The sequence below is a fragment of the Emydura macquarii genome, unplaced genomic scaffold, assembly GCF_026122565.2.
Source record: "Emydura macquarii macquarii isolate MOO-44397 ecotype Brisbane River unplaced genomic scaffold, CSIRO-AGI_Emac_v2 contig_705, whole genome shotgun sequence".
In the NCBI taxonomy this organism is placed as follows: Eukaryota; Metazoa; Chordata; order Testudines; family Chelidae; genus Emydura; species Emydura macquarii.
The window spans coordinates 14,152,812-14,163,366 of NW_027130842.1; the positions used below are offsets into that span (position 1 = coordinate 14,152,812).

General features: G+C 42.0%; 1 protein-coding gene across 1 annotated transcript in view; it reads right to left on the minus strand.

Moving 5' to 3' along the window:
* IPCEF1 (interaction protein for cytohesin exchange factors 1) overlaps positions 1–10,308 on the minus strand; it is an 89,310-nt gene extending 79,002 nt beyond the window's left edge. Inside the window, exon 1 of the mRNA XM_067542441.1 lies at positions 10,220–10,308. The gene's annotated coding sequence lies outside the window, so the exon portion shown is untranslated. The remainder of the gene's footprint in view (positions 1–10,219) is intronic.
* Positions 10,309–10,555: the final 247 nt, after the last annotated feature.

Consider the following 10,555-nt stretch of genomic DNA (forward strand, 5'->3'; position numbering starts at 1 on the left):
TGTGCTTGCCAAGGGACAGTGAGAAACTGATTCGTATTTTAAAAGAGGTGTATTTTGTTCAGTGCTGTGAGTGCACTATCAATCATGCTTCTATTTATTGTTTCTTATGCTTCTGCACATGTGGCCTTCAGGGGAACCCCCTACACACTGGCTGAGCACCTCTGCCACATAAGAAAGTGACCGAGGAAGAGGAAGGAGGACATGTTTCGAGAGGTGCTCCAATCCTCAAAGGCTGAAAAACAACTATGCAGGGCATGGAGAAAGAGACTTTAAATGAAAATAGACAGGCAGGACAGAAAGGAGAGCCAGGAAGAATTTTAATGGGCCAGGAGCAGATGATCAACATCTCTGTTTAGTCCTCCATCATTTTGAAGTCCCTAATCATACTGCAGGCAGAATTCATGAGTGCTCGCCCTCCACTGCAGCTGATTCAGAACCGCTTGCTATGCCCTTCCCAAATTTCTCCCACATAGTCCTTGCAACTTCCTGGCTGGTCACAGTACCCTGTTCACTCCATGCCTTTGAACAGCTTCCAAAATGATAGCTGGACTTACACACAGCTATGAGAGCCTACACTGCCCTTCACTATTATCTCTCTTCCCACTGAGCGTTGTGTATATTGTTAATTGGTATTTAATAAATCCATACTCTCTGACAGATAATCTTTATGTGCCTCCTACACATGGTGATTCCTGCTGCGATAAATACAGTGTCAATTGGATCATTTGCAGACTACAAATCCCAGTCAGGACTCATCAAAATGTTCATGCAAGGCAACAAGTTAACAAAGCATGGCAGAGTGCTGTATAGAAAGACACATTACTGGTGTTCATTGTCAAAATGGTGCCTCATGGCCTTCCTGTTTTAAATAGCCCGCTGTAGTGCCCCTCTCATAGTGCTGGCATCTGGTTGCTCAAAATCAGCCGCTAGGCAATCTACCTCCGCACTCCACCCCAAGGGAAACTTTTCACCCTTAGCCTCACAAATATTATGGAGTGCACAGGCTTCTATAACCCTGGAAATATTTTCATCATGTGGGCTAACCTGCCATAAAGGCAGCATCAGCGTGCTTTTAATCGGCCAAATGCACAGTCATTCTGCACCTGCTCAGCCTATTATTGAAGCATTCCTTGCTGATGTCCAGGTTTCTCGTATAAGGCTTCATGGGCCATAAGAATAAGGGGTACACCGAGTCTCCCAGGATCACTAAGGGCATTTCAACATACCCCACTGCAATCTTCTGGTCTGGAAAGAAAGTCCCTGCTTGCAGCTTTCTGTACAGGCCAGTGTTCCTTCCTTGACCACCCCACATTGATGTCAATGAAATGCCCACAATGACCTACAAGTGTCTGCAATATCATAGAGAAATACCCCTTTCTACTGATGTACTCCGTCACAAGATGGTCTGGGGCCAAAATTGGGATACACATGCCATTTATCAACCTGCTGCAATTAGAGAATCCATTGCCATAAAGCTATCCACTATTTCATTCACATTTTCAAGAGTCACAGTCCTTCACAGCAGGATGCAATTAATGGCCCTGCACACTTACGTTAACTTCATACAGGTAGGGCCTGATCCATCAAGCCTTCTGCACACAGAAAAACCAATGGGAATCACTTAGCACAGAAACTGCTTGTGGGATCAGCCACGCCGATGACAATACTACTAACACAACTGCTTATGCTCCTTTTTGACGTGATAGTTTGTAACAGCCCTTTGTAAAACTAGCCAGAGTAATATAGCACGGACGTAATGGCTAAACAGGTGGTGAATCGAGACTGTTTATTATGAAAAATGGGTTTATTGTAGCATATATCACCCTCCCAATCCTCAACCAAGAGGGAGAAAGTACAAGAAAAAACATTTAAGTATTCCATTTTCAAAAACTGGAAATGGAAAAAAAAAAAAAAAAAAAAGTGTTTCAGAATGAACATTTGCATTTAGAAGCTTTCCTGCAAAATAAATTGAAGAAAAAACTTCCAACCCAAAATTTCAAATGAAAACTTTTTGGTCAGAATATAGATAGATAGATTTTTTTTCCAACCAGCTCTAAGTGTCATCAAATGAGACTGTGACCTTTCTGGGATAGGGAGTGGTTTTTATTTATTTGTACAGCATCCAGAACAATGGGATGGCAGCCCAACGGTAATAAAAAGAACAAGAACGACTACATTGATATGGATATGCAATTAAACCATTAACAATTATTACTCTATAGGGGCCTGAACTGGAATCCATTGACTTCAGTGAGCTTTGGTTCAGGTTCCATGGGCAGCAGTCAACTTTCAAATGTTAATATGATATGAATGTTTTAACATGCAAGGCCTCATCTCCATTATGGACAATTTTAAATTTACAAGAAGTCCGTTTTGGTATTAGTAACAAAATAGGTATGTAAAATTGTGTAACTTTTTTTGTTTGCATCCCAAGTTCTAAAAATTGCTTTAAATATATATATGACTGCCAAAGCCAAATTAACATCAACGTTGCAACCCTTTGTGCAAATGTACAGATCAAAGTGAATTTCAACTGTTGAGTTATAAATCCCTGAAGTGAAAACTTTTTAATGGAAATTCTGATAAATTCTTGATTGGGGAAGCACAAGCAGGTGTCACCCTCCATGACTGTTCTCTTGTCATTTCTCATCAGCACTTTCTGCTGAGGCTGCAAGTGGCAATGTTTTTCATTTCCTCTTTTTATATTTTACTCCTCCACTTTATTGCTCTCTTGAGCATTGCAAATACTGGTCTAGCATGAAAAGAAGGACACAAGCACCTTCTCTTTGGGTTATTTTTCTTTTTTCTGTGCTTCCACCACCCCCAGTTTATTTGCATTCTCCATTATTAAAGATCAGTTCACTAGACAGAGGAAGGAAACATATACTCAGATATTTCAAAAAATACTCTGCTAATGTTAGACTCGTGATCTAGTGGTTAGAATCAAACCCTATTTATTTTTAATGGTGCCTAGATACTATAGTAAGGGGCCAAGAATTAAGAAATCTGGGTTCTCTCTATTTTGCCATTGATTCACTTGTTTTCTGTAGCACTTTTCTCACCATTGATTTAGCAATGGTGCAAGCACTACTAGCAGTAGTAACAGCAGGAGTAACAGAATTAACAAGAAGCAAGCTTTTTCATGAGCATGCTGCCTACCTCTTGTGCATTAAAACTGGTGATCTCAAAGCAACTATAAAGATGGTTCAGTATTATTCCCATTTTACATATGAGGAAATTGAAGTACTAGTATTAGATGACATCCTGATTAAAAATATAAGCCTTTATCATGTCTACACTGGAACTTCCACCATTGTGACCAGTAATGAAGATTAGATTAGCAGCAGAAGTGCTGGAAATTCCCACTATAGTTGTTCTCCCTCCATGAACTTGGGCAAGGCACATGACATCTTGGTGCACTGTTTTCCTATATATAAAATATGAATAATTCTTAACAGTCTTTTATATGAAAACATTTTGAAATCTTCACTTATAAGGTACACAGCAGCAGCAGCAGATTCACCTAACTGTGATACAGCCATAGTGGCATGCAGAATGGACTTTCATCTTGAATGGTCCTTTGCAAGTCTTCTTCCTTTGACAAGAGTCAGCATGGGAGGGCTTAGGCTTCTGAAATCCTTCAAAATTGCATCCTCCAACCTCCTTCGCAGTTGGTCTACTTCCTTCAAATTCAGTTCTACGACCCTTCTGTAAAAGCATATCTTCTTCTGCACTTTGCACTTGACCACTCCACTGCGGTTATCTTGTTCTCAATTGGTGCAAGACTGCAATCTGCTGGGATCATCTAAATATCTACTCATTTGTTACAAAAAAATATCAAACCAGTGGATGTTAAGAACACCCCATAACTTTTGAAACTGAAAATTGTTTAATTTCCCCTCTTCAGCTGCTTTGAATGTTTCTGCTCCATGTAAGAGAGTTGTCATCAGTTCTGTGTTGAACACTTCCTATCTTAGCTGTCACACAGACATCCCCCCCATCCAAACAGAGGTCTTTGAACATGCTGAAATGCCACTGACAAGTCCAATTCGACATGCAGCTTCTTCAGATATAAAACCTCCTGTCAACAGACTACCCAGATGGATAAAACAATACACCCACTCAATGTCATTGCCATCTACATGCAGCATTGGCAGGTCATGTATTTCCGTTTTATAGGAGGCATGCCTAGATTTAGTTTCATCACCATTGACCTTAAGTCCAATAGATTCTGCAGTTTTTCACAGCTCTTCCAGTATTAGCTGTAGTCTCTTCAAGTAAGGCAATATCATTTGCATACTCAAGATCATCTCATCAATATGGCATAAGTGCAACGTTATCTGTTCTGTATTTAACTCATGAATACCTTAGATGCAAAAATAGAAATCTGGTTTCCTTTTAGATCATGGTTTAATTTCAAATATAATGTTATGTTATTTTTGCTGATGTGAAGAAATACAAATTAAGTGCATGAATGGCTATGTAGGAAAATTGCAATCATTTTTCTCAGCCCACCAGTCTAAAAAAAGAACCCTGAGAAGTGTATTGTTTTTGATAGTGGCAATGCTGACCCAGTTGGTGGAGTTGGCCATCTTGATGAAAGTGAGGCCATTTGAGAGGCTGACAGCACATGAGAAGAACTGACAAGTAAACCAGTTTCCAATCATCAGAATACATTTCATGAAGGCACAATTTACAGTTTATAAATGGTGACAATCGCTGCATATACTGTGAACTTTCATACTGCTTGGCTGAGTAAAAGGGGTGCAAATTCTCTTTTCACTGCTTAAGTCTTGTGCCGTGTTGGAGTGACAAGAGAGCCCCTAAAAGTGAAAACCCTTTAGAAACTGTGCTTTCAGTATACACACAAAACATTGAAACTTGGTGGCTCACAGAAGACTGTTCATCTCGTAAGTTCCTCTGTAGGAGTTGCAATGCTTCTGACTACTCAAAGCAAGCAGACGCAGAGTCCTTCCTCCCCCACTCACCTTTCAAGGTGCTCTCTCCCTCAGGGTGACTCACCCACCCTCAAATCAAGCAGGGGTCAAATCCATTCACCCACTCAACACTCCTAAGCAGCCGTTTTCTCAATGCAATCAAGGACTGAGCCCCTACCCACTCGTAACACAATGCTCTGGGTGTGGTACTATTTTGCAGCAGGAGCTTTCAACTCCTGTTTTCCATTATTAAAATGGTACCTTGTTTAACTACAGAAATTGGTGAAGCAACTAAGAGAATGAAATAGAGTGTAAAAGGAAATAGATTTTGAGGGTGGTGGGGAAAGGCAAGAGAGAATTAAGGCTCTAACTGGGCTGTCTTCGTATTGCTCATTCCTGCTTTACTACATTTGCTTTCCTGATGTCCTGCTTCTCAGCTGCACGCTTCACATGTTCCTCCCCCCTGTTCAACATCTCCATCCTTCCCTGAAGGGGCTGTAAATCCTGGATATTTAGCCAGGGAACAACATATTTTGGGAGCTCAGCACAGCTGTGGATGGTTTCCAGCTCCAGTCAGTCTCCCTCCCTGCTTTCCAAACTCAACCCTCTTAGGAGGACTCTCTCTCTTTTTTTTTTAAATAAATGTCACCATTTCAAGGGCACTTCCAATCCTTAAAGCTGCCTGCTAAAGCTTTTTCTAGCCCCAGTTCCTATTCATTTCATGTGGAAAACAATGTAGGTTCAACTCCAGAATTTCAGTCAGAAACCAACAAGGTATACTATGGAAATTCTCTCTTGCCCCAGCAGAGCCCTCTCCTTGCCAGGTGTTCCACACTCACCCATGTCCACCCCAGTCCCCAGCTTTGAGTTGCCTCCCAACTCAGACTGTCCCCAGCAGTCTTGCTCCTGAAGCGGTGCTCATCTGTGGCCGATATCACTCAGGGCATGGAGGGACAGCAGAAGGCTCTCCACACCTTTTAGATACCGCAACAAGTCTGTATAGCGAGACTGTGAGCAGAGCAATCATGCAGAAACGCCCACGCACCTTCATGCAGAGACCATGGAAAGAGTCTCTGAACCAGCCTTAAATAAATTAGAACAGAAAGCTGTCATGTGGTCAATGGCGGGTCCACAAAATTCACATTTGTGCAGATCCAGTGGCTTCCAACTCCATGTGAGTGGTATGTGGGGCCAGATTTTCAAAAGTGCTCAGCACCCAGTATGCACAAGGCACTTTTGAAAATGTGGCCCAAAGGGCTGCAGCAGCTATCCATCTCATATGAGAGAACTGTGGCTCCAAGGGGACCACGTTGCAGCACCCTACCTTGGATTGGGAAAGTGACTTTGACTTCCTTAATCCCTGCATGGAACCTCACCTGCATACAGCCCAGTTGTTCTAGCTTCATGCAAGCGAAGTGGATTTCAGCTGCAAGGATGTCCTCAATGCATGGATCACACCTCTAATGCTATACTATACAAGCAGAAGGCAGTTTTGATTTGTCAGGTGTGTAAGATGATGCAGACCTAAAGCTCATATTTTTAGACACAGAGATGTGGTAGATTGTTTCCATGTTTTTCTGAGTTAGTTCACACACTCATAATGGAAAGGAAACAAGTAGATCTATATCTGTTTAGTCCAGGAAAGGTGAGATTGAGACTGACTGTAGTGTCTACCCTTCTTCCGCCGCCTCCCAACATTTCTATTTCTCAGGGCTACCTCATGTCCAGAACAAAAGTTTTGCCTATATCATTTTTCTTCGACTCAGTAAAATTCTGAACCAAGTGCATCTTAGATGTGCCTATTTATAAGAGGCTTCCCTGGCCTGAAGGCTTTGTCGATCCTCAGAAAGAGCATCTCAGAGTCAGAGTCTTGAAAAGAAATTCTATGATACTGCATGTCACTCGTAAAGTTCTTGAACTGCACTAATATTCAAAACAAAGTTAATATTTTAGCAGTTCTGGGCACTCGCTCATTGAGCGCCCCTGGAGTTGGTCTGTCATGCGATTGCCCTGGAACTTCCACAAGGTGGCAGCATCTCAAAACATTACTTTGCTGGTTGGTTCATTTTTACATTGCAGCATTCATAGGAGTTTTAAAGGTCATGAGCAATGCTCTGCTGGGAAGCGGCTGCACACACCAGACAAATAGACAAATGGAAACAGTTACATGCCAGTGCTGCTATGCAAGACTGCTTGCTTAATAAACAATCTACAGTCTCTATGCATGCACACACTAAGCATCTATTGCATAGTACTATATTAAATAATCAATTCTCCTCCTCCCCACCTCCCCCCAAATCTTTGGGCTGCCTGCCATAAGTATTAAAATGGAGTAACTCCCAAGATTTTTCTAGATCCTGACCCCAAATAATAAATGTAAAGCATTCCACAACCCTATCTCCTCCAGCCATAATGTTTTTAAATATTAGCTACTTGCTGGACTGTGAAGGATTTCTAACAGGCACATAACAAGTTCTGTTTTACTCAGTGTGTTATGGCTGGAGCAAGCAGTGTTTTTTTTTAAAGTTATTTTTGTGATGTGACAGCAGGTTCAGTGACCCATTTGAACAACCAGAGAGACTGTGGGGACCCACTCTTCTCTGACAGGGCTCTAGCTACAGAGAATTCAAATTTCAACCATTTGCTCTTTTGTCCAGATCTCAGATCAAAATGCCAGAGGGTCAGGGTAATAAGTGAGTCTATTAGTCCCTACAGCAGGCTAGAAAATAATTTTTAAACATGGTCCCGTCCTCTCTAGCTGGCCAAACCTCAGTGGAAACTGGTTCAGCTAGAACAGTGTTGAGCTATGTTATATTTTAGAAGTTATGATCAGTCTTATACAAGATTTTCCAGAGAGTGTTAGTTATAGCCGGCTCTAAACTCCCTGAACAATACTCAGATTAAGCACTTAAGGGCCTTACACAGGCCTGCCATACAACACACATGGGAGATATGAATAGAAACTTAAGCACATCTTTCTGTGTACCCAGCCAAGCCACCCTGGGAGAAGTAAGAGTCAGCAAAGAGAGATTTTGAAAGAAAGAGCACAAGAAGGTTATTCAACTCGTGGCAAAATTGTGTATATAGATCTTACTTCAATGCCATTTGAACAATTATAACTCAATACAAAGCTCCAATTCCTGTAGACACCTGCAACCCCACCACTACTAAGGAACTTAAATAGAACTCACCCTATATGTATAACAGACATAAACTACAAATCTCAAGCCTCTCTTACACATAACTTTCCAGTAACTTATGAATATGCTCTCTCACACACACGCACAGAGAATTTGATGGTTTATGTGTGTCCATTCTCCAAAAAGGGGGATGCGGGGGAAATACAGGCACTCTATATTGTTAAGAAAAAGCAAGTTGAAAATTAGCAAAAAAACCAAATCACAAAAGAATATAAGACAGCAATGTCAATCTAAAACTACTATATTTTAAGGACATAAATGTGTTACACTGACTGGGCTCCAGTAGAACTTCAAAAGATTTAGACATTGATCATTGTTGTCACTGCCAAAAAGAAAAAAAAAAAGGGATACAAACACAACTATGTCATTTTCCCGACAGAGCAGAACACTGGCTGGAAAAATCAAAATCATTCTAGATACAGCAAAATCCCACCCTACATCTTTCTCAGTGATAATGTATAGTTTCTTAGCCTCACGTGTCCTTAATAAACTAGGATCCTGACCAGTGGTGTAGCTATGGCCTACCCACTTTGAAAGCAGGCCCACCCAATCAGTTGTGGAAGTTCTGCTGCCAACGCACCGCTTAAGCTGTCTTGGCAACTGGAGCGTCAGGCAGCTTAGTTTCTTGGCCAGCCACGTCCCAAACTTCCGGCTTCCTGTCATGCGGCCGGAAGTTCGGGAAGCGCTCGTTTTTTGGCTGGTCAAACTTATGCCCACCCGTGACAGCCAAAAAAAGTCAGTTCTGGCTACACCCTTGGTCCTAACCATGCACTGAATTCTCTGCAGAAGCACAGGTGTGTGTCCATCCAAAGGTCATTGCAGGGTCGGGGACCAGATAATTGACAGTGGCCACCATTCTAGCTTAATGAATAATCCCCAGACACTAAGTTGTGGGACCTTTGAGAGGAAGGATGGCACAACTGTTTGAGCACTAAGGTAGGACTTAGGAGACCCAGGTTCAATTCCCTGCTTAGTTATGGGCTTCATGTGTGACCTTTAGCAAGTAACATGAAGCCTCATGCTACTCTCATTAAAGTCAATGGCAAAACTCTCATTGACTTCAGTGATGTAAGAGCAGGAGTAATAATAAATACATTAAGCACTGTGAGGGGCCCAGACACTGTGGTTACGGGGACCATGTAAGTACCTTAAATACTAGATAGATAGCTATTCTGCATGAAGACTCAGTCAGTGACAGTCACCTCATCAATAGCAGTGTCCATCTTTGGACTACTAGAGAAATTCAAAAAAAATACAAGAGCATATTGAACTATTTGACCAAAGAGTGATTAATAAAGGCTAGTAAGCAATACCTGCAGTCATGCAGGAAGAGTCCCAGCTAGGTCTGGCTACGAGAGAATGCAGCAGAGCTGATCCAGCTGCTAAAATCCTCACCCGCAGCAGCAGCAGCAGGAATAGACCCTGACCCTGCATTGGGATCCGTGCAGGCAGATTATTACATCCACACAAAGCCCTGTCGAATCCTAGCTGCAAGAGTCCACCAGTGTGGATCCAATTGCAGAAGTAGGACCTAAATATAAACAAGCTTCCCTTTGTCTGAAATTAATAAAATAAAACAATTTCTCTGGATCGAGCTGAAGATACGAGGTTTCCCTCTTCCCAGGTAAGGCGACAGGCCACATAAATGCCAACTCTTCCTATTTTTCCACTAGCATTTTGACACTTTCCCTCCAGAAAGCTCTCTCAGGACAGCTAATCTCAATACAGTGAAAACATGGGTGATTGTTTTAATTCCCTACTGACAAAAATCTTCAAATGTTGCCAGATGTGATGGGGACGTTTACCCCTCTATGCAAATAGATTTCCCCTTCCATTTAGTTTTTTAAGATTATCAGGCCAGGGGCTTGTGTGGAACTTGAGTTAGAAAAGGAGGGTTTCTTGCCACCATCTTGTTTGTTTGGTACAGAACTTGGAGAGCAGAACTCTTGAGGAAATGGGTAGCAGCCCCCTTTCTTCCACCTTTAAAATCTAGAGATGTTCCCCTTTGATTTTTATCTCCTCTGCTCAAAGAACCTTCTGTCCAGGGAAGAAAGAAAGAATGGAACATGAATGACACCAAACCTTTCTTTCGAAATGGTGTAGAATCTCTCTCTTGAAGCCTGCCACAGAGGAAACATTCCTTTTTCCTTTCTTCCCCGGACCCTTTAAAGGAATGTATTTTACCTGCTAGCCTCTCTCCTGCTTGATCCAGAGTCTCTATCTCTGAAGCATCCACATGTGCCTGGCAGTTACTGCTGTGAGGCCTGCATTAACCCAGCTGAAGCTAATTTAAAGACTCAGGTGTGACAGTAACAGGAATGGAGGCAAAGAGAGCCCTGACGTTGCATAGGCTACAAACTGATGGGCAGACTAAGACAGCCAAACAAAAAAAGCACCATGAGAAGCCATTGGTTGGAA